Source organism: Podarcis liolepis (assembly GCF_965112155.1).
Source record: "Podarcis liolepis genome assembly, chromosome: 1".
Taxonomy (NCBI): domain Eukaryota; kingdom Metazoa; phylum Chordata; class Lepidosauria; order Squamata; family Lacertidae; genus Podarcis; species Podarcis liolepis.
Genome location: NC_139554.1, coordinates 39,445,342 through 39,468,283, shown reverse-complemented (window position 1 = coordinate 39,468,283; position 22,942 = coordinate 39,445,342). Strand labels below are relative to the sequence as shown.

At 42.1% G+C, this 22,942-nt stretch overlaps 1 long non-coding RNA gene and 1 pseudogene across 2 annotated transcripts in view; both read right to left on the bottom strand.

The window, feature by feature from the left end:
- Positions 1-7,135, bottom strand: part of LOC310710897 (protein mago nashi homolog) — a 76,832-nt pseudogene extending 69,697 nt beyond the window's left edge. The window contains exon 1 of the transcript in view: positions 6,721-7,135. The product of the transcript in view is annotated as a protein mago nashi homolog (transcript). The remainder of the gene's footprint in view (positions 1-6,720) is intronic.
- Positions 1-22,942, bottom strand: part of LOC310710619 — a 433,355-nt gene that overhangs the window by 362,738 nt on the left and 47,675 nt on the right. The window lies entirely within an intron of this gene.

The following is a 22,942-nucleotide window of genomic DNA, read 5'->3' as shown; positions in this document are numbered from 1 at the left end:
CTAGATCCAGCCCCATGTTCCTCAAACTAGAATGCTAAGGAGATCCAGGAACAGGAACGGGGAAATACAGTGGTACCTCAGGTTACATATGCTTCAGGTTACATACGCTTCAGGTTACAGACTCCGCTAACCCAGAAATATTACCTCGGGTTAAGAACTTTGCTTCAAGATGAGAACAGAAATTGTGCAGCAGCAGCACAGCGGCAGTAGGAGGTCCCATTAGCTAAAGTGGTGCTTCAGGTTAAGAACAGTTTCAGGTTAAGAACAGACCTCCAGAATGAATTAAGTTCTTAAACCGAGGTACCACTGTATAGCAATTTCAATATCTCTGCTTTTCTCATTTCCCAGTCTCCAGTTCTCCACATTTCCACAATATGTACACCATTCAACATTTATTGGTAAACTCTTTCTTATGTTTTTATATGGTTCCAATTGTCCAAAATTGTCTCCCATTATAATTCTTACTTTCCCATTGTCAATTATTATGGGTAATTTTCACGCTCAGAAGTCATTTTTTTGACTATTTGTATATGTTTATTCTTTGAATGTTTTGCAATCAAAGTGCATTCTCTAGTTATTAAACTGTTTACCAAAATGTTAACAAGTTGTTTAACTGTGCAGCCAGGCTATCTTAAGGTATAATAAAAGATAAGGCTGTCGTCATGCAACCGTTTGCAGCCAATAAGTAGTGCTGCAACCTGCAGCGTGATGACAGACTTCTGAGAACTGCTGAGCAGCAGCATTGGAGGGTGAGATGAAGGCAAGTAGAAGAGGAAGACAGAGATTGAGGCAGGTGGCTGGGTGGCTAAGGTGAGCTGCAGAGAAATAGTCAGAACCAGCTCTTTTGCAACCGCTGCTTGTAAATTTTTACATTGAAATTTTTAGCTACTTTGTTGTCATAGATTATAAGCATCATGTGTCTTGACCATGCCAGATCTGTTCCAACAAAGTTGTTGTATCAAAAATTCATAGAATTCTAAGGGACTTCAAGGATTATCTGGTCCAACTACCTGCTGGCACAGGAAACCCTCTACTACAGCACCCCAGGATAGGCCATCCCACCTCTGCTTAACAACCTCTAATGAAGAGGTGCCTGCACCTTCTGAGGTGATCTGTTCCACTGTTGAGCAATTGTTACAGTCAGGTTTATAGGTCCAACCTTCCTGAGAGGGAGGCAGGAAACGACCTCAAGCCAAGGGCCACATGTAGGCCTCTCTATCTGTGGTTTAGAATCATCCCCATGCAACACCCCTCACTGGCCTTGCTTTGCATGTTGAGAGTTTTTGCCTAGCTATTGTGTATCCTTAAACTCTGATGATTCCTTTGATTGCCTGGATGGAAGATAGAGAGGAGTGTGTGAGTATGTACAGAAACCAGCCTAAACATAAAACTTGACTTTCTGGCTCAATTATTCCTCTGGCTCCCCACTCCACCAATGGCACATGGCCTTCAAAAGGCTACCCAGAAGGGATGTGCCCCTCGGGTTGAGAAAGGTTGCCCGCCCCTGCTATGTAACAAGTCTATGTGACAACCATTCTAATATTTGAAATAAGCTATTGTCTCTTTTCCAGGATCCCCTGGATTTATCTTCCCACTTTCTCTCCCACCTTCAATACTAGCATGCACATGCAATGCTGGCATGCCTTGTGCTGCTATTTTGCTGCTGTTGGAAGATCTCATCATAAGTAGTGGCCCAGTAATTCCTAGGATCTGTCCATTAGATTTCCCATTTTTCTGTTCATGTAGTGTGATCAACTGGGTGCAGGAGTTTATCCATGTTGAACATCATGTTAAGTTTAATTGTTTAGTTGCACACTGAAATGGAATGCCTCTATTGTATATTGCTGAAGGGTTTAACATTGGAAAATGCCATTTGAATATACTAAACTAGAAGAGAGCTCTCTGAACTCTAGCTGGGCTGATAATTAACTGTTGTTCTCTGCTAGCTTTCACATGGTGTTTAACTTTAGATCACGTGAGGGTATGCAGCTACAAATCTCTGTCTTGAAGGGAGTTGCCCAATCTTTCTCTGGATGCCACGGGGAACAAAAGGATGTGATAATGAAGTCTCTCCAGGAGCTGCATATCCTTAGGCTGGATGCAGGCTAATGCAGGCTTTGGGGAAAACAGAGTTTTGATTTTTGCTCTGATCATATTTATATTATATATTTAAGAGGAAGAACATTTGCTTTAGTGTGCATATGCTTTATTTATTTCTTGAATTTATATACCGCCCTATACCCGAAGGTCTCAGGGCGGTTCACAGAACAAAATCAAAATATAAAACCACAAATATATAATCAAAATAAAAACAACAACCCTATACCACCACTCCAAAAAACCCCACATTTTAAAATGGCATAGGATGTCCTTTATACAACCTTCCAGATGCATCATGGATTGTTTTGTACCTGTTTTTGAAGAAGTTCTGGTCAGTAAAGCTTTGAATCACAATTATGGGCCTGGACAATTTTTATTCAAAAGGGAGTCAGTTTTTATGCATCAAATTGCTTCGCGCTGCACAACATTAATATCTGCAATACGTCAGTGTGACCTGCAAAATGCTCTCATCCCGCTAGCATTTCCCTCAAAGAAGTAAATATTTTAAAATGTTTGTTATCCAAAGACCTATGCACAAGTTTCCGCACGTGTCCCCTCCCACTGCCTCCGACCGCAAGCCCTCTCACAGCATCGTAATTGGGGCCGGAAAAATGAAATTCATAGAAAGGGGCATTAGCGTGAAATTTGATGCCTTACAAACAAACAAAGACACCACCTATTTTGAAGGAGCTTTTAGTCCTGCTTCTCCTTTCAGAAGTCATTTTTGTATATCTCCCATGGGCAACAAGTCTGAGGATGCTGAGTGGTCTGAGTGTGTGCTGGACTCTCCAGACTGCAGCAGACAATAGAAGGCATCATCGTAGCTTATTATTCCATTCCCAGAAGTGATAATATACCATATCAATATTTCCTGGAACAGAGCTGCGCTCTACGGCGAGCTGATTGGCTGTTTCGGTGGGGCAATAACTCATGAACGTTGCAAAACTGCAGTTTAGCATACCCACAAGTAAAGGGGTGGGAGGTAAATGGGCTCCTTTCATCTCGCAGTCCAGCTACGAGTAGGTAGAGTCATGTCTAGCCCCATTTAAAAAGCTTTCAGTGTTATTTATCAATTTAGTCACTCTTTAAAACAATGGTACATTAGTTAATTCTGATATTACAGTGAAATTCCAATGGAAGAACATATTACAGCCACATTAATATCACATTAGCTCATCATGATGAATGCTATTGCAATGAATGAATTAATAATGATTTGCTTCTTCACCAAGTTCCCCCCACCCTACCTTGACATGAATAGGATCCATGGCATTGATTATCACAAATATAATGGATTGATCCGTCATTTATGGGAAATGAGGATACTCTTCCCATCAAGCTCACTCCTCCCTCCCCTCCCCGGCTTCAATAGATGTATTATCTTTGGCAGGAACTCAAAACCATCCATAGATCATTCAAAGAAGTCAATTATTAGCATCCAGCACCATGCCATGAGTAGTAGGCTTCTGCTGGGAATGTATATAGAAATGAATGAAAGTTGGGCAAACCACAGGCCACATCTGAGTTGTAGAAGGGAGGCATCTTATTGCAACCCAAGCCAACCAGGCTCCACTTTCAACTTGCTTCCATTCTACGAAGTAGCAAGCAAAGCTCTTAGGTACTGGGTGGAAAGGCTCTTCCTCAACCCACAAGCATTTCTAACAAGCTTCAGCAATTCTGGAGTTGCAACAAGCTCTGTTTCATCTTTTCAACATAGCGCCAAGTAGATAGATTCACCAGTGCAAGGATTTCTCTTTCTACAATGGAAGGATCTAATGCTCTTGTCTCCCTGTGCCACCCTATATCTGTTCTGGGGGAAACTCTAGAATAGATTTGGGGGTGGCACAGGGCATGTGTAGGTAGAGGAGCATGGTGTGTGTGTGTGTGTGTGTGTGTGTGTGTGTGTGTGTGTGTGTAAGAGTGTAAGAGAGAGAGAGAGAGAGAGAGAGAGAGAGAGAGAGAGAGAGACCCCCAATTTCATACAAGGCCAGAGTTGTTAAAGAGAAGTGGGATGGTTTTAGGTCTGTTTGAAAAGAGGTGAGAAAGTATCTGAGCACAGGTTAAATGGTACTTGTAAGAGGCAGGTGTATTGGTTCAATCTAGCACATAACAATGATTTAGATTTTGAACTTTGCATTTCCCCCCTCAGTCCAAGGAGATTTCAGTGATACTGCATTATCATGTCCTGGGTGCTTTCTGTTCATATAAATGCTTTATCACGAATTCCTTTTCATTCTAATAAAGAAAGGAATCATTTCAGAGATTTTTATTCTCTGGAGAGAGCATAATTAAGGTAGCATCAAAATATGTATGAGGTTCAAGCATACCAATTTTTAAATTTTTTTAAAAGAAGTAAAATATGTTTGAAGAAAGTGTGACTTTCCATAATGTCTACAAACATCAGAAAGCCATATGTTCACCCACACTGCTAATGTTAACTGTGAGTGTTATATAAAAACACTTCCAGTTTTAACTGGGCGTTCCAGAACTCACTAAAAAGCTATTAAAATGTAGTGCATATCACCTGAGGATTAAGCATATTGTCAAGGTTTGAAATTTACATTTGCAGTTGTGTAGCACCCCATCATAAAATGAGGAGTTGGGAATCTTGTTTCTATGACCAAGGCAAAAAGCAGAGCTGAGCAGAAATAATCTTTTTGAGAAAAGTTCTGAGTTTCTCCCTACACTTTGCCTTGCTCCAACAGAAAATGAAAACAACGTCACAGAATTTTCACCTAAGATTTTTCCTCCATATTTTTGTGGCAGCTTCTATCCCCCCTTCCTACTGCCATGGAATAATAGGAACACTGGAAACTGCCTTACACTGAATGAGACCACCAGTCCATTTACCTTACTATTGGCTACACTGACTGGCAGGAACTTTCTGGGGTTTCAGGCAGGGCTCTCTCCCAGCCCTCCCCGGAGATTGAATTTGGGACCTTCCACATGTGAGGCACAGGCTCTATCACTGAGCTCTGTTGCTAGGCCTGGGGCAGTGTAGAGGGTGAAAAACACTTGCAGTGGCAGCACCAACAAAGAAGACAGCGGGGGAAAAGGAAGAAGCTGTGCTCCTGCCAGTGGTAATGGTGAGCCCGATCCCGGAGAAAGCTGTCTTCTCCCTGGAGAAATTCAGTAAAATTTATCTGCCCATAAATGGGGGTAGGGGTGGGGGAGTGAGAGGCCATATGCAAATACCTATAATAGAAACCAAATACAATTTTGTTTCTTATGCAAATTTTAAATTCTGTGTAATTCATCCACAATAGAGGTTCTCAAATCATTTGATAATGTTTTAGGCAAGGCAGAATGCGCTACAAAGAAAAAAAATGAGATAGTCTTAAGGTCACCATGAGAACTAGAAACTTGATTATTAAAAGGTGGTTTGCTGAACAAGAGTGTGGCATCTTGAGAATATTAGCAAACAACCTCAAGGTAAGCAACCAGAGAGCAAGGTAGAGGTCCCAAGAAGAAACTCAACTCTTGTGAGGTAGTTACATTAGTACAGAACAGATTTCTAATCATCATCATCATCATCATCATCATCATCATCATCATATTTTAGGGCACCCATAGTGCTTAGAACACACATTTGTTGTTAATGGACAGACTTTGCAGTATACAGTTGACATGAACATAATGTACTTTGCCAAATTGTGAGTCACATCTGTCAATCCCATTCTGGATGTGACACAATACATTACTAAGGCAGTCATGAATTTTCTTAAAGACTGTGAGATAGAGGTTGATGCTGTGTTTATATTTACATCTGTGGAAATACTGCATAGTGAGCAGTGTGGAGAGAAAACAGCAGCTACAGACCCCCAGTATCCATTATGTTACAGAACTGTGCAGAAAGACTGCATCTGTCCCGGACGGTACATGTTCATTTATATATTAAACATTAATATATTTGAAGAACTTATTGTTGTTTTGAGTTTAGGGTTGCCATAGGCCAGAATTTCCTGGACATATACGGAATACTGTAGTTGCAAGCAGTGTCCGGACGGAAATCGGCTAAATGTCCTGGAAAATCCAAATGTATAGCATACCATGTTCACAGTGTCGTTTTTGCCAATTTTCCTCAGAAATAGCTCAATTTCTTTGCAACTTTGGCCAAAACTGAAAAAAAATTCAACAACTTTTCTGTCCAGATTTTCACTTTTTGGAATATGGCAACCCTATCTTTACGTTTTTAGCATTTCAGCTCTGATTACTACCTCCTCCTGGGGGAGAAAAAGAACTAATTTCAAGACTGGAGACACAACCAGCATCTTTCTCTGCTAGGGACATGGAGGGTTAAACTAGAATCCCTGTGATCCCTGGGAAGAAATGCCAGTGTACCATTCCTTTCAGAGATCATCAGGTGATGTAGTTCAACCCTCGCAATCCCCTGCAGTGTCTTCACTTTACAAGTATGGTGGGGTTTTTTTTAAAGCATTTATTAAATTCACTCTGTAAAAAATCTGACACACATAAAACCAATGACAGATATGGAAAGTGACCCCACCGAAAGAAACTTTACAGTACAAATTTAAATCCATACAATTTAAATTGGCTTAATCTTGAAGTGTAATAATAATAATAATAATAATAATAATAATAATAATAATTTATTTGTACCCCGCCACTCTGGGTGGCTTCCAATGAGAAGGAAGACGAGACACTTGAGGTCTTAGACCTTCTGGATCCTTGGACTGATTTACCGGTACATCAATAAGAGAACAAATTTTTGAGGTGGCAAAAGAGATGTGTTCATCACCAATTACAATTTCAAGCTCCTGCCGGCCAACTCTGTCAGGAGGCGGCCATAATGCATCATCTTCTTTCCTGTTTTGACTGCCATCAATTATCCTCTTTAGCTTTTCCATCACACTTTTGTGTACGTAGGCTTCTTTTCTGATCATGACATCATTTTTATAATTGCTGTTGTTTCCTTTCTCAGTTTCCCGTCAGGGCAGAACTCGAACTCGAGAAACTCATGGCTGAACTTCCCCTTGTGCCTAACATAATAACGCAGATAGAAATCGCTCACCATGGCCCACTTCACAAGTCGTTGGGAGGCTCAGAGGCTCAGTAGGCCTCTTCTGTCTTAGGGGAAGCTGCCTTGGTTGCCTGAATTTCCTGCCCCTTGGGGATGATGATGGGCAAGTGAACAGCAGATTTCTTGTGAATGCTGACTTGTCCAAAGCAAGTAAGTGAGCCTCTGTGTGCTGCAGCTCTCCATATACCATGGCCCACTGGAGTTATGTCTGCTGGTTGGTTGAAGATGTCCCCCTACAGTGCTAGTTAAATGCATAAGCCTATTACTTCCAGTTGGAGGAAGTACACGGCGACAGTAGTGGCTTTTAATGCTTTTTAACCATTCCCTTTCACTAGAAAGAAATCAAACTGCAAAATCAATTACCATAATTAAAACTTCCCAGCCTTAGCTCTTAATTAGGCAAGACTTTAGTTACGACTCGCTTCTGAAAACAAAATTTACAGTCCAGTTATTCAGTCCCTCAGAGTTAAAACCCACCGCTCTATAAAATCCGGTGCTCTTGGGATTATTTTTGTACATGTCAATGACTATTTTAAACATGTACCAAGATTACTGTGATAGGAAGCCACTACAGTGGTACCTCGAGTTAAAAACTTAATTCATACTGGAGGTCTGTTCTTAACCTGAAACTGTTCTTAACCTGAGGTACCACTTTAGCTAATGGGCTCTCCCGCTGCTGCTGTGCGATTTCTGTTCTCATCCTGAGGTAAAATCTTAACCCGAGGTACTATTTCTGGGTTAACGGAGTCTGTAACCTGAAGTGTCTGTAACCTGAAGCGTCTGTAACCCGAGGTACCACTGTACTCATTCTCCTCCATTCCACTCTGCTCTCAACCACCCATGCCACTCCATTTCTCTTGTTCCAGTTAAAGGTCTATATTTTTCTCGATGAGTTTTTCATGAAAAGGACCGGTTCTAGTGCTTTCCATTGCTGACATAGGGTGGCCATCCTTTCCAGTTGCTTTTACATGATTGTTGGGTGGTGCCCTGAAATAATTATGCCAGCTGTGACTGAATCAGCTATTCAACACAGATTATTGAAGGTTGTACGCAGTGGGGTCTTGCTCAAAAAAGCCCACCTATCCATTCTGTGGAATGGTTCACCTGAGAAATCCAGCAGGTGAGACATGTGCTGGTATTTCACTGGTTACTAAAGACTTACTTGTCCAGGCATTCCTGGGCCACTCAGAAGTCTAGAACTCAAGGTCATCCAATGAAGATTAATGTTGAAGATTCAGAAGAGACAAAAATAATTCACTCCCATGGGAAGTAGTGATGGCCACCAATTTAGCTCACTTCAAGAGAGGATTAAACGCATTCGTGGAGAGTAAGGCTATTGTTGGCTTCAAGCTAGGAATATACCTCCACTGTCAGAGGCGAGACATACAGGGTTGGCGCATCCCATTTCACTGCCTGAAGCACAATGGGAAGGAGCTACCCCTGTTGTTGATCCCCAACTGCTGCCTCCCGGAAATTGTCTGGCTGTGGTGGTAGCTTCCAGGTTCCAGCGAGATCTCACGAGAGCCCTGCAAGATCTTATCAGAACCTGGAAGCTGCAGCTGAAGCCACTTCTTTTCACTTCTCTGGTGGTGGGTGGGGTGCCCATGATGCCTCCATAGAAGCAGGAAGAAGAGGCAGCAGCTTCTGGGGAGATGCCACAAGATTTTGCTGGCTCTCGCAAGATCTTGCTAGTAGCCGCTGCTGCAGCCTCTTTTCACTTCTGCATTGGTGGTGGTGACCATGATGTAGCCGCCCTCTTGGATTTTGCTGCCTGAGGCGGCTGCCTCAGTCTGCCTCATGGACAGGCCGAGTGGCCAGCCCTAGGCCCAGAACATGTTGCTGGGAATTGTGGGTAGTGAGAGTGCTGTTTCCCTCAGGTCCTGCTTGTGGGCTTTGCTGAGGCATCTGCGTGGTCCCTGTGAGAACAGGATTCTGGACTAGATGGGCCACTGGACTGATCCAGTAGGATCTCAAGGTCTGCAAAGTATCTGAAGAGAACCTTTCTATTTTCAGAAGCTACATTGTAATTATTCAGGAAAAAAACAGGAGTAAAGGTGTATAAAGTTACCATAGTCCATCAACTACTTGCAGATGAAGCTCTATAGATAAGAGATGCAGAAATTCAAATCAATATTTACGGATATAAAAGCCTTTATTTTAAAGTTACCTTCCCTTTATTTGTGTAAGAACTTCATTGCAGTTTAATAGCTCTTTCATCACATGTTGCTTTTTGGCTCAGCTTTCTATTTTTCCTCTCTATTTTTTTACACACAGAAACCATTTTTATAGCACATTACATATGTTGTTGCATTTTTTAAAAGAAAAAACCTTGATTTTTCAATGTGTATTTAAAAATGTATATATTTATCTTTGATTTTATTTATTCAAGAAGCATGGCAATCTATTTTGGGAAATACCAGCAAAGCTAGAATTTTTGAATCATATTCCTTCGCATATGGTATTAATATATCTCTGTCTTGCATTCATGCAATGCACCAACAGATGTCAAACATTTCTGTTTTTAATAGGCCTCAGATCTTATAAGAGTCCTTTTCAAGAACCAGCAGCAATATGGTTTTTAAGCTACAGTGCATTTACAAGTTTGTCTCTTCTGAGGTTTATTTTACTAATGATGAGTGTTTCATCCATTTTCCAAACAGAATTAATTTTGTATAGAAGGTTTGCACTGAAAAACAAAAGGAGGAATCTTATAATGCTTAAAAGTTCTCAGATTTTAAAAGATTATATTAAACTAGACAACAAAGTTCAGTTGTGACCTATATCCTCTAGTTTAAATGCAGCAGCTTACATAACTGTTTACAGATGTACAATGGAAGGGATGAGGTTATTTTTCTGTAATCTATGCTTACATTTCCAACTGTTGAATCTGAAATGGGCAATATCTTAGCACAGTCATTTGTGTGTGTGACATCACTTGTGTTTCAAGGCTTTACAATTCAAGCTTTTTTCATGTGAGACACATTTAATAGATGTTTCTGCTGGCAGGTTGTAATGGCATCACAGTTCCTCCTTGCCCATATGGGGATGGGCAAACTTTGCCCTGACATCCCAAAATGCATTACATTTGGCATCTTTCCCCTGAATTTTCATGTAGTGTGGATATAACCGTGCATCCACCATTTACTGTAAAACTTCCCTGTAGTTTGTTAAGGGTGCTGGGACTTGTAGCTCTGTGAGGGGGAAACTGTAGTCCTTGGGAGTCTTTGGAGGAAGTCCTGAGCTTTAGATGTACATTGAATCTGCTTTAAACATGTGGTTTGCATCTACCACCATCATACAAGTCTTCCATGCACACAGCCAACCTGTAATGTGGGTGCAAAAATTCAAGATGGATTCTCATCTGTGTTTGCTTTCACCCTGCCTGAACTATCAGATGGCACTTTGCTCTTTCTTTCTGATCCAGGGTTTTCTTCTCAAGCACAGTTGGGGAGTCTGTATAACGGCAAAACTGTCAGCTACGGGTTGCAGTGATAGCAACAGCCCATGCGCTAATTCCCAGGCCTCCTACGCCGCAAAAAGGATTAGCAAAAGCACGAGACAATAATACCAGGCTGATAATTATATCAGTCTGCTTTACCTTGCTGAAAATGGCAATCAAATAGAATCTACACTTGCTAAGTTTATATGTTGGCGTGCAAAATCCTATTTGCCTTCATTAACAAGTGCTTAGGGCCAATTTCTCAGCTGAGATCATACTTTTTAGCCATCCTTCATGCTGTGCTTTCATCAGTGTTATGTTTCGATTTGAAAACACTCATAGAAGGCAGGGGATGTGGTGTGTGTGCTTTGATTCTTTTTGATTGAGTGCCTTAATTAGGTCACCACCACCAGCACCAAAATAGTGTGTTTTAATAACCTATGTCATTACGGAGCAAGAGGGTGAGATTTGAGTTCTGCTGTAAGGAAGCCTCTCCTGCCTCAGACATCTGTTCTGAAACTTAACATGGCAATATACTCACTGAATTGCAAGAGCAAATTTGATTAGTTGGAACTTCTGGGAATATTTTCCAGCTGATTAACCCAGGGACCTTATCATTAAATATTGGCATTGTATGGATTGACCAAAATCCAAGCGAATGTCAGATATTAAAGACCATAATTGCAAGTTAACTAGAAGATGAAGGAGGCTTAATCTAATGATGACTAGGGTGAAATATTGCTAGAATTACCATATTAACATGACTAAGCCAGCTAATTAATATGGTTATCCTATACAAAGCCAATTTGGCTGAATTTCATCAAAGATTTAAGACTTCTGCGGAAACTGTCTTTTATAAATGCGCTATGTGTGAGGATGTTGCTATTGTTTTGCTTTTTCTGCTAGTGCTAAGGAGCATGAGGTAAAGATGACCTAAACACTACAAGTGCTTTGCTTTTTTGCTTCCCTCCCCTCCTTTTAAAAAAGGAAACATAAATAACAAGGCAAGTGGCAAATTTGTGGATACCTTTTTCAGCCCACCAATAGGGCCCTGATGCGCCATATACTTTAAAAGTGGCATCACATTGCAATGAAGTACATATGGAGACCCTAAAAAGGAAGGTTGCTTTGGAGAATCATTAAAAATAGTGTCTGGGGGGGGGATGGTGCTCATTTAAATAGGAATGTGGATCTTCTCACAAGGGAACTTTTCATTTTACATTAGACAGATTAATGCTTTTGAAGATCAGCAGACTCAGGGCTTATCTTGGCTATCCCAGGATGTGCAGGTAATATGTATCTGTTCGTTTCTACCTTTATTAGAACCAGCTAAGACTGCAATCTTGGCCAAACTTACCTAGGAGTAAATTGCTTTTAATTCAATGGGATCACACAGGTAGCCAGCCTCACAATGACAAGCTGTAATGGCAGACTTACCTCTCACATCTCCATATCTTTTTAAGACCATCTAAAAGTCCCAAACTATTGAGTCAGCTTTTGTGTTTTTCAAACCTCTCCCTTGGGGTCAATATTGAATCTGAATTAACTGCTGGCCTTTAGATTTTCAGAGGTGGATTTGCTCTTGCTTCTTTGTCCTGGTATAAACACAATTCAACCGGTTTTCTTTAGCATCAGGCGCGATCCAATGAAATTAATCTGAAAAGTGTTTCTTGCATAATAATTATCAGAATATATGATGTCAATCCTGTTCACCTTCAGAGCAACTCAGGGGAGACATGACAGAGGTGTCTGAAAATATGTGTGCAGTGGAGACAGTGAATAGCGAAGACTTCTCTCATAGTACTAGAACTTGGTGTCAACCATTGAAGCTGAGTACTGGAAGATTCAGGACAGACAAAAGCAAGCACTTCTTCACACAATGCATAGTTAAACGAATTCAATATTGTAGCCTTATTGGAGTTCACCGATTGGGTCTGCGTTGCTCCCAGACGGGAGGAAGGAAGTCAAATGACACAGAGGTTGGTTCAAAGAAAGAGTTTATTCTGCTCTCCGGATAGCAGAAGGCACTTGTGTGGTCAGTCCACAGCAAGTCCAAAGAAATGAGAAGTTTCATGCAGTATATATATCCTCCAGGCACCCTCTCCCTCCTTCCCCAGGAATCCAACCACGTCAGCCTATGTACGCAGGTTGACATCACATATGTGTCTGCTCTCATATTCTTAACCATAAAAGGGTATTCCTTCCTGTACTTTTGACCATAAAAGGATCTTCCTGTTCCTACTCTTATCTTGGAGCAAGAGGTCACCATCTCTGAGAAGACACTCTGGCGCTGTTCCCAGACTGGGTCTGTGCGTCTTTGTGGTCAGGACGTAAGATAAGGCACAGATGTGTCTTCTCTGTTCTACTGGTACAGTCAAGATTATCCTTGCCGTCACAAACTGATAAAGGAGAGGGCTCTGAGCAATTGTTTATACAGCTGTGTTTTGGCTCAAGAGCTCAAGTTTATGCATTTTAGAAATGCTAAGAAGAAAAGGGGGGGGGAGCTTCGAGTCAGTTTTAAACTGACTGCACAGAAACCCATTCCTTCAATATCACAAGATGCAGTGATGGCCAGCAACATGGGTAACTTTAAAGTAGGTTTAGATAAACTTTGGGGATAAGACTATTGATGCTTCTCTGTCAGGGTCAGTATGCATCTGAAAACCAATTGCTTTTGAACCAAAACTCAGGAAAACTGCACCACTGAAAACCTTGTCTAGAGAGATTGCAGTAAGCAGATAAAGCAATGGGCAGAGCACTGTCAAGAACTGTAAAACATGGTATTTGTCACAGCAATGGACAGCATTCATACTCTGCCTGTCTTGGAAGAGCTCGACAAGGTGAGGAACAGCATAAACTCTCAGGCATGTGAGGAAGCCTCAGGACAGGACAGAACCCCATCCAAAGTGCTAGTGCTAGAAGCAAGTGCCAACTCTTCTCTCATGATGATGCACTTCCATGACCTCCTCTTGCAGTGCTGGGGAAAAGGATCCATGCCACAAGACATACACGACTCCGGCATTTTGACCATTTACAAGAACAAAGGTGCCCACCATGAAATGACTACCATAGACTTTCCCTAGCCCTGCGGAGTACGATGGGGAAAGCCCTCACCTATGTAATTCTCAACAGATTACAGTCACTTGCTTACAGGGTTATCCTGAGTTGCAATGCGGCTTTAGAGCTCAGAGGTCAACAGTTGACATGATTTTCTCACTGTGCCACCTTCAGGAGAAATGCCAAAAGCAGAGACACCCCTTGTACATGACCCTTATAGATCTGATGAAAGCATTTGACCTTGTCAGCCGAAAAAGAAGAAGAAGAAGAGTTTGGATTTGATATGCCGCTTTATCATTACCCCAAGGAGTCTCAAAGTGGCTAACAATCTCCTTTCCCCTCCTCCCCCACAACAAACACTCTGTGAGGTGAGTGGGGCTGAGAGACTTAAAAGAAGTGTGACTAGCCCAAGGTCACCCAGCAGCTGCATGTGGAGGAGTGGGGATGCGAACCCGCTTCACCAGATTACGAGTCCACCTTTCTTAACCACTACACCACACTGGCTCTACATCACACTGACTGTTCACACTGCTCAACAAGATAGGACGCCCACCTAAGCTCCACAAGATCATTGTGTCCTTCCACGAGAGCAGGCGCTGTAACTCTCCAACAGTTTGACTTTACCTCCAAAGATGCACTCTTCCGTTGTCTCCCAAGGCAGATGGATGCCAACAATTGATTTATTGATATTATGTTATTGATATTTAACTGTAACTTTGATATATGATTATATGTTTTGGATTATAATCACTACTCATTTTGATATGTTACAAACAACAAACTTGTAGAGAAATGGCAAGTCAATGAACATGACGACAATGCTGATTTTGCATTACCATCTTGCTTCGATCACCTGCTCCCCCGCCATGGATCAATATTGCACCCTAAATTCTTTTGCAATGGCAACATGCTGGCAAATCTATGGGAAAGGTATTGAAGGGTGGGCACACATTTAGTATTTATGGAATATGGCACTTGGAAAGTATTTCAAGAGAAAGGAAGGCCTAAGTAGTTATAGACAATGCATGCGCACACATGCAGCTTTCGTGGGATTTCACATTATTGGCCCAAAGCCATTGCGCGCTGAAGACCATAAGCCCAGCTCACTGCTGGACACCCAAGATGCCTGTAAATTCTAGGTGTACGCACATATTTTTTAATTGCAACTCCCACACACAACTATTTCTCTGTCTTGTGCTGAAAGACTGCCCTGTTGTAATGTAACCTCTTAATCCCCAAGCATAACTTGTTACCAATAAACCATTTTTTCCATACTAACTTCTTTATGAATGTTTTAATCCCATGCTGACAAAGCACCTGCAACCATTTCACTCTTGGTAGAATAAGGCTCCATTTATTTCGCTTGACATTTTTGTACATCTCCCTTGCCACATCAAAGATCAGAACCCCACAAAGTTTATTTTCATCACTCACACAGAGTTTTGAAAAGCGTGAAAAGTTTGGGAAATGTTTTAACTTTCAATTACACATTTCAGTCCAGTTGACAATTTGGTGCTTTCATACGCGGTTACCGAAAAGAATCACATCTTTTCAATCTGAGAATTATGATTACTGCTGTAAACCGCCTCATAGGGAGGATGAGAACACACGCACACACATTCAAACTTATGCAGGAGTTTTGAGTTTTCATAATATAACAACACAGCCCTACAGATCTGTTAACAGTTATTTGTCAATATTGTCAGGAAATAAATCAACATTTTTCACTGCACTGATTTTAACCAATGATTTCAATTCTCAGCATTCCTGAGGCTGCAAGTAGTATTCAACTTTAAAATGGCTAGGCATTAAATTTGTGGGGTAAGCAATACAGAACATACTTTATTTATGTTTCTGTGGTGTTATAATTATGAGTGAAAGAGCTACAACAAATGACCAGTTATGGATATGATAATGTATAAGACAGAAAAAAAGAGGTTGAGAAATTAAGCAAAAATTAAGACTGTGCCAAAATCCATCTTCCAGCCATGCTTCCTGAAAACATCACTGAACTATGAAAACAGGGCCCAATTGAATCCTGCTATCTTGAGGTGGGAGAAGCATCTCAACAATATTTGAGAGGGGTTGTTGCTTATCTTACTGGGTCTCAACAGGAACTGCAACTGTATGTAAGATGTGTGTCGGTACCACCTAGCTCAGTGTTGTCTACATTGACTGACAGTGGCTCTTCAGGATTTCCGACCAGAAGCTTCTCCAGTTGAAAGGTACGCAACACCAGTCCTACCAGATAGAAATTGAATCTGGGACCTTTGGAATGCAAAGAATGTGCTCTAGCACTGAGCCATGGCCCTTGACTAAGAAAAAATTAAATAAAACAGAGGCAAGATATAGTGCAGGGGTGCACAACCTGTGGCCCTCCAGATGTTGTTGGACTACACCTCCCACCATCCCTGATCACTGGCTATGCTAGCTGGGGCTGATGGGAGTTGTTGTCCAGAACATCTGGAGAGTCGCAGGTTGTGTCCCCCTGGTGTAATGTATAAAAGATGAGCTTGTATAGAGTTTTATACAAGTGCCTGTGCAAACAGAGTTGGGAGAAAGGATGGAAGAATATGTTAGCTCCGTTTCTCCCAGTGTCTCATATTTCCAATATTATGTTCTCTACACCTCTGCGGCAATTTGTGAATTTTTTTTAAAGGGTTCCTCATGAGAACCCAGCATTTTAGTTCAAATTTCTCTAATCCAGTGTTTCCCAACCGGTGTTCCGCGGCACACGAGTGTGCCGTGAGACATCGGCTGGTGTGCCGCGAGATGCCTGGAGGGAGGCGGGCGAGTCGGGCGGCGAGAGGCGGGGCGGCGGCGGCGAGGAGAGGCCGCGCCTCCTGCTGCTGCCTGGCGCTCCTCCTCGCAGCCGGCAGCGCTGCCTGGGCGCCTCCGCGCGACTCTGCCTCGCTGGGTTTGGTCTCCCAGCAGAGACGGGTCACACGCGCACCTCCCTCCCTCCCTCAGCCTGCGCGGAGGGAGAGCCAGAGAGAGGCATCGCTCCTGCGCGGCGGGAGAGGGAGCAGCCGGAGCGATGCCCCAAACGAGCTGAATTCCGAGCGAGGGACTGAGGGGGGAGGGAAAAAACTTTCACTTTCGTGCGTCCCTCCCGGCGTGATGCTGCGCGCTGACGTCATGGGGCGGGGCTTTAATGGTGGTGTACCGCGAGATTTTTTTTCAGTAGACAGGTGTGCCGTTGCCCAAAAAAGTTTGGGAAACACTGCAGTCTAATCAACATATTTCGGCATGTAGTTTTGACTAATGTGCACATTTTTGCATACAATTTATCATAATATAATGCATTTTCGTATGCTATTTTGACTAATATAGTCATTTGTATGAACATACATGGTCTTTTTTTGTAAATATTGCTTGGAGGACTAAATCCTAAAATTCAGATAAGTGCAAATTTCAAAGGTTGTCTGTTTTGCTTCCTGTTTGCTTGCGAAACATGGACATTTGAGAGATTCAGCCTTAAACGAATCCATTTCCCCCTTCCATCCCTTAGTTGGGAGTGACACCACACATCAATCTTCCACTGTCAGACCCCATCCTTCCATCAGCGAAAGAAACTTTCCTCTAGAGGAGTAGTAGGGAACCTCAGACTGCTCTGTGTGGCCCTTGAGATGCTCCACAGGATATGCCTCTTTCCCTGGCCACACTCTCCACTGACCCTAATCCCACACCCTCTTCAAGTTCTTTTGCCTGGCTGGCATGTGTCCTTGGCTGGAGAAAGGCTCTTGTTCATCTGGGTGGAGGATGGGGAGGTGTGTGTGTAGGAACCTCTGTCTTTTCCATGGCTGGAATGCAGCCTACTGTACAAACCTAAGAGTCACATCCATTGTCCTGCCCTCTTTTTTATTATTATTAACCTCTGACTGACCTCACCCACCATTGGCAACCAATCCCCTTCGAATTGCCCCCAAGAGAAGATAGGCCGCAGGCTGAAAAGGGCTGCTGACCCCCGGACAAGATGAAGAGTGCCTCCAAATCCAGCCCCTGATACTGGTCTGTTCTCAGTAGAGATCGACACTGCCCTGGGTAGATTAATTGTCCTGGACACTGGTGGTTTGCATATTCACACATTTACCCTCTCACTTCCATTCTTAGCCGTTTCCTATTTGACACACAAAAGACTATTGTCGGTTGCAGGGTGTGGGAGACATGGAAAGTATGTACAAATTGAAGAGATATTATGCTAATTGCTGCTCAGAAATGAAACAAAACACCAAACCACTGTTTTTTTGGGGGGTGATTCTGTCTCCTATATCATTTTTGTAAGATGCAAAATAATTGATTCTTCCTTTTATTTCCGCTAAGTGAGTGTATCTGTGAATTGCACCAGACAACGCTAATTAACAGCGTGAGAAGATCTCTCACACACATGCACACACAAAAAGGACATTGACAGGAGAGCTACTATCACTAATTTATTTGTCTTTTCTCAATTCACTCAGAAATATCTTTGGGAGTACAGCACGTCAGCCTTGTCAGACATTACACTGTAGCTGTCAGCATTTTGACTGATGTAGAAGCAGTACCTGCTCTTGTTTGCCCTTCCTTTCACTTGAGTGCACACAGGTAAGACAGCTTGTTGGTAATTTTTATTTAATGCTTTCAGTATCAGTGGCTGCTCTTTTTTTTTTAGTATTGAGAGTTCTGACAATAAGAAATTCCACTCCCCAAGATTTTCAAGATTTCGACTGCAAGCACTTCACTTAAAGAAGGCTTTCCTCTGGGATTAGAATACTCTTTACATTATTCTGTGATGCCTTGTGCTCTCGGAGACAGCAGTTTAGGTTGTTTGATTTAGGGGGGGGCGGGGAGGGAGAACACACTTTTGGAAAACCAGTGATGAAGAGCTAAAAATGAGAAAAATAAAGGGTGCAAATGGTAAGGCAGTTGTCATGGGATGGTCCAATTTCATTTCCAAAAGAACTTGCCAATTTGCTGGTCTTCCATTACTGCACAGAATCATAGATTTGGAATAAAACTATATAACTTCACCCTTGGAGAAGGTTCAGCCTTGTGGGCTCCTATCTGGTGCAAGATATCCAGAGCTAGAGCATCTCTCACAGATATTTTACTATCCTCTGTTTGAAGACCTTCCTCTGGGTAGTTAGTTTCAATATCAAACGGCTATCACCATTGTTGTTGTTGTTGTTGTTTAGTCGTTTAGTCGTGTCCGACTCTTCGTGACCACATGTACCAGAGCACGCCTGGCACTCCTGTCTTCCACTGCCTCCTGCAGTTTGGTCAAACTCATGCTGGTAGCTTCAATTTGAGAACACTGTCCAACCATCTCGTCCTCTGTCGTCCCCTTCTCCTTGTGCCCTCCATCTTTCTCAACATCAGGGTCTTTCCCAGGGAGTCTTCTCTTCTCATGAGGTGGCCAAACTATTGGAGCCTCAGCTTCAGGATCTGTCCTTCCAGTGAGCACTCAGGGCTGATTTCCTTCAGAATGGAGAAGTTCCTCCTAATGCTTAACTGTAACTTAAGCCTGTTAGATATAGAGTGAATCAACACTTCCTCTTGTCCCTTTGTTTCCCCCCCAGGAAAAAATGTTCTTAAGGCAATCAGAGCTAATTGCAATTTGGGTTTTCCCCACATTGATATTTGTTCTGAGCTATCTCTAAAGAGCAGGTTTTACCTTGGAAAGGAGCAGGCCAAGGAGAAAACTGCTTGGACCCATGCCTAGAAAGTGTTGGTCAAGAGGAAAACAACTCAGACTTGTGCTTTCCAGGAGCAGGTGGCTCTGTGGTCTAAACCACTGAGCCTCTTGGGCTTGCTGATTGGAAGGTCGGCTGTTTGAATCTGCGCAACAGGGTGAGCTCCCTTTGCTCTGTCCCAGTTCCTGCTAACCTAGCAGCTCAAAATCATGCCAGTGCAAATAGATAAATAGGTACCACTGTGGCAGGAAGGTAAATGGCATTTCTGTGTGCTCTGGCATTCATCACAGTGTTCCGTCGCACCAGAAGCAGTTAAGTCATGCTGGCCACATGACCTGGAAAGCTGGGTGAGGACAAACACCAGCTCCCTTGGCCTAAAGTGAGAGTGAGTTTCCTCTGACTGGACTTAACCGTCCAGCGATCCTCTACCTTTTTTTTTCTAGGCCCAGCAAAAGTGGAAGTGTGGATGAGCTTTTTGTCATTCCCTCTGGTGTAGCTTTATTCTTTTCTATGACACAGCTTTTCAGGTATTTGAAGAATTCTATCATGTCCCTTCCGAGTCTTCTCTTCTTCAGACTAAAGACACACATTTACTCAAAGGACATTCCTCATAGGACTTGTTATTTACTCATAGGACATTCCTCATAGGACTTGTTTCCCATCCCCCTGACCATCTTTGTTGTCCTCTTCTGAACCCACCCCAATTTGTCTACCTCTTGTTTAAAGTGTGGGATCCAGAACAGGCCGCATTATTCCAGATGGTGCTGTATATGCAGATTAAATTGCAGTAACCTTTTAGCACAGCTACATTGACTACAAATTTGAAATCCTTTCACTCATTTTATTGCCAAGCCAGGCATTCACATCCGATAATGTTCTACCCCCCTTCTTTTTTTGCCCAAATGCAGAATATTACATTTGTCTCCTCAATTTCATTTTGCAAATTTCAGCCTATCAAGGTCATTTTGAATCTTATTCTACACTTCTGAGGCATTAGCTATCCCTTCCAATGTTAAGTCTTATGCTGTTTTGATTGGGGTTCCTTCCATTTATTGATCTAAATTATTGGTAACAAAGATGAAGAGTATTGGATCCAGGATCCTGTGGCACCTCACTTGAAATGTCCCTCAAGTTTGAGGAGGAACTATTGATGAATATTATTTGAGTATGGTTCTGCTAACAGTTGTGGATCTACCTGCATTCAGACATTTCACTGCTTTTGTAGACTGTGTTTAATCAATTTTCACACCAAAATATCATGGGGAACTTTGGCAAAGGGTTTGCTGAAATCAAGATATAGTAAAACCACATCATTCCCACAATCTACTAAGATTTGTTCATCGCTGCATTATTATCAAGGTACTTATATTGACATCTTTAAAATCTGCTTGAATAATTTTCCTGGTATCTAAGTCAAACTAACCATTTTATGGTACCATAGATCCTTCCTTCACTACTTTTTGAAAGTTGGCAGGATGGTCTCTAACACTGTGGAATCTCATCAATTTTCCAGGATTTTTCAAATATGATGAATGAAAGTGCTGAGAGTACATCAACAAACTACTTTAGTACCCTAGGATGCAATTACAGTGCTGACTTCAACAATTTAGTGAATCAGTTTGTGAGCAGTTTAGTTTTGAGAAGATTGTGCCTCATTTTGAATTAATCTGTGTTGGAAATATTTTGCTAGTGCTATTAATAATCTAGTTGAAAAAGCACACAAATCAGACAGAATTTCACCATGTATGATGTGGACACACAGTGAAACAGATAACACACACACACACACACACACACACACGTACACATGAAATAGACAGTATGCACATGGTTTTAATGCTTCCCTTGCATACACAAGTGTTTTCCATGTAGGAAATTTATCTCATTTAAAGTGTCCCTTAGCACTGAAAGTCTATAGCCTTTGACTTTGATTCTGATCCTGAGGCAGAACACTTATTTTGACTTACATGGATTATAGAAATATCCAAATACCTGGAACTTATAAGAAATGATGAGTTTAGCAATGACAGGTGTAATGAAGTAACCATATGCCCCAGTTTTTCCTGTAACAGTTCTAGTTTTTCATATCATGTTCCAGTAGCCAAAAACATTATTTTGAATTTTGAAATATCAAGTTCTTTTTTTAAGATAACAACAACATTGAAATAATAAAATACATATTTATGAGATTGCATAAAATTACACCATGTATTTTACTCTAGCTCAAGACATGATGCTGTAGGAAATGGAATAAACCCAGTGTTTTCTAGCACAAGTATGTGACATTCAATATTCAGAGTACAGAAAAATCTGACTAATACATATGCTATTAATGTTCACTTTTGTATCCAATGAGGGGGATCATTCATTCAGAATTTCATGAGAAGGTAGCTCTTACTATTACAAAATTGATTTTGCAATTGTGCCAGTATTGCTTCCATGTGAGAAGTAATGATACTGCGGCTGCAATCATTACCTGGGAGTAAGTCCCACTGAAATTAGTGGGACTTATTCCTGAGTAGAGCTGCATGATATTGTGTTGTAAATCATGTTCCCTGATTCCACCCCACACTGTATTTCTCTCCCCCTGCCCTCAGAAATATGCTGTAAAAATTATGAGAGCCTATGAGACAGACAAAATAAAATCATAATGTTCCTATTAAGAAAATCATAATTGCAGAGGTTTGGTTCCTGGGGAAAATAATAGCTTCTGTATACAGTTACACCTCAGGTTGTGAACACTGCGGTTGCGCATTTTTGGGTTACGGACGTGCCGAACCCGGAAGTCCCGGAATGGGTTACTTCCAGGTTTCGGTGCTCATACATGTGCAGAAGTGCCGAATTGCATAATGCGCAGTCGCAGGCGCGGCGGGTTGAGAATGCTGTGGGTTGCGAATGTGCCTCCCGCACAGATCACGTTTGCAACCCGAGGTTCCACTGTACCTGTTTATCACATATGAGACCTTGATATGAGTGAAATTACCAGGAACTCTGGGGAACACTGACTACTGGAAAGCAGGAAAACTCTGGTGTTCCCCTGGAAGACTCTGCTGGAGCTGTGTGTACTCTGCTGACCACAATGGTCAAAGTATGGTGCACTAGCAGCAACAGCTGGTGGACCCAAGTCTAACATGTTATGGGCCAACTGACTAACACAGGCCTTCTGCTTTGCTCCCATCTCCTTTGCCCTTCAAGCAAGGGAATTCCCCTTGCAACATGAGAAACAATCAAGACATTCCACACCTCTTCTTTCACTCAGAGCTAATAATCTCTATCTCTGGATATGGCTCCTTACTTTCTGCTCTCCACCACTCCACCTGCTTTTTAGTACCCCTAGAGATGGAGGTGGGGAAAGAGAGAATTCCACAGTACCCCTTCTTCCAGACTCCCACCCAAATTAGGACTGCAAGCTTCTCAGTTTTTAAAAGACCTGCTGTGTCAAGAGCTATGAAAAGTGTCAGCAGATTGTCAGTGACATGCAGTGGTTAGCAGGGTTGCCAACTTGAATGAAATATTGAAGCAGGGGACACAGGTAAGCCCCACCCCACATAACTGATCAAATGATGCAGTGGATGAACACCATTTGAATGGCAATGCCCATCAACTTTGGTTAGAGTGTCAGACTAAGACCTC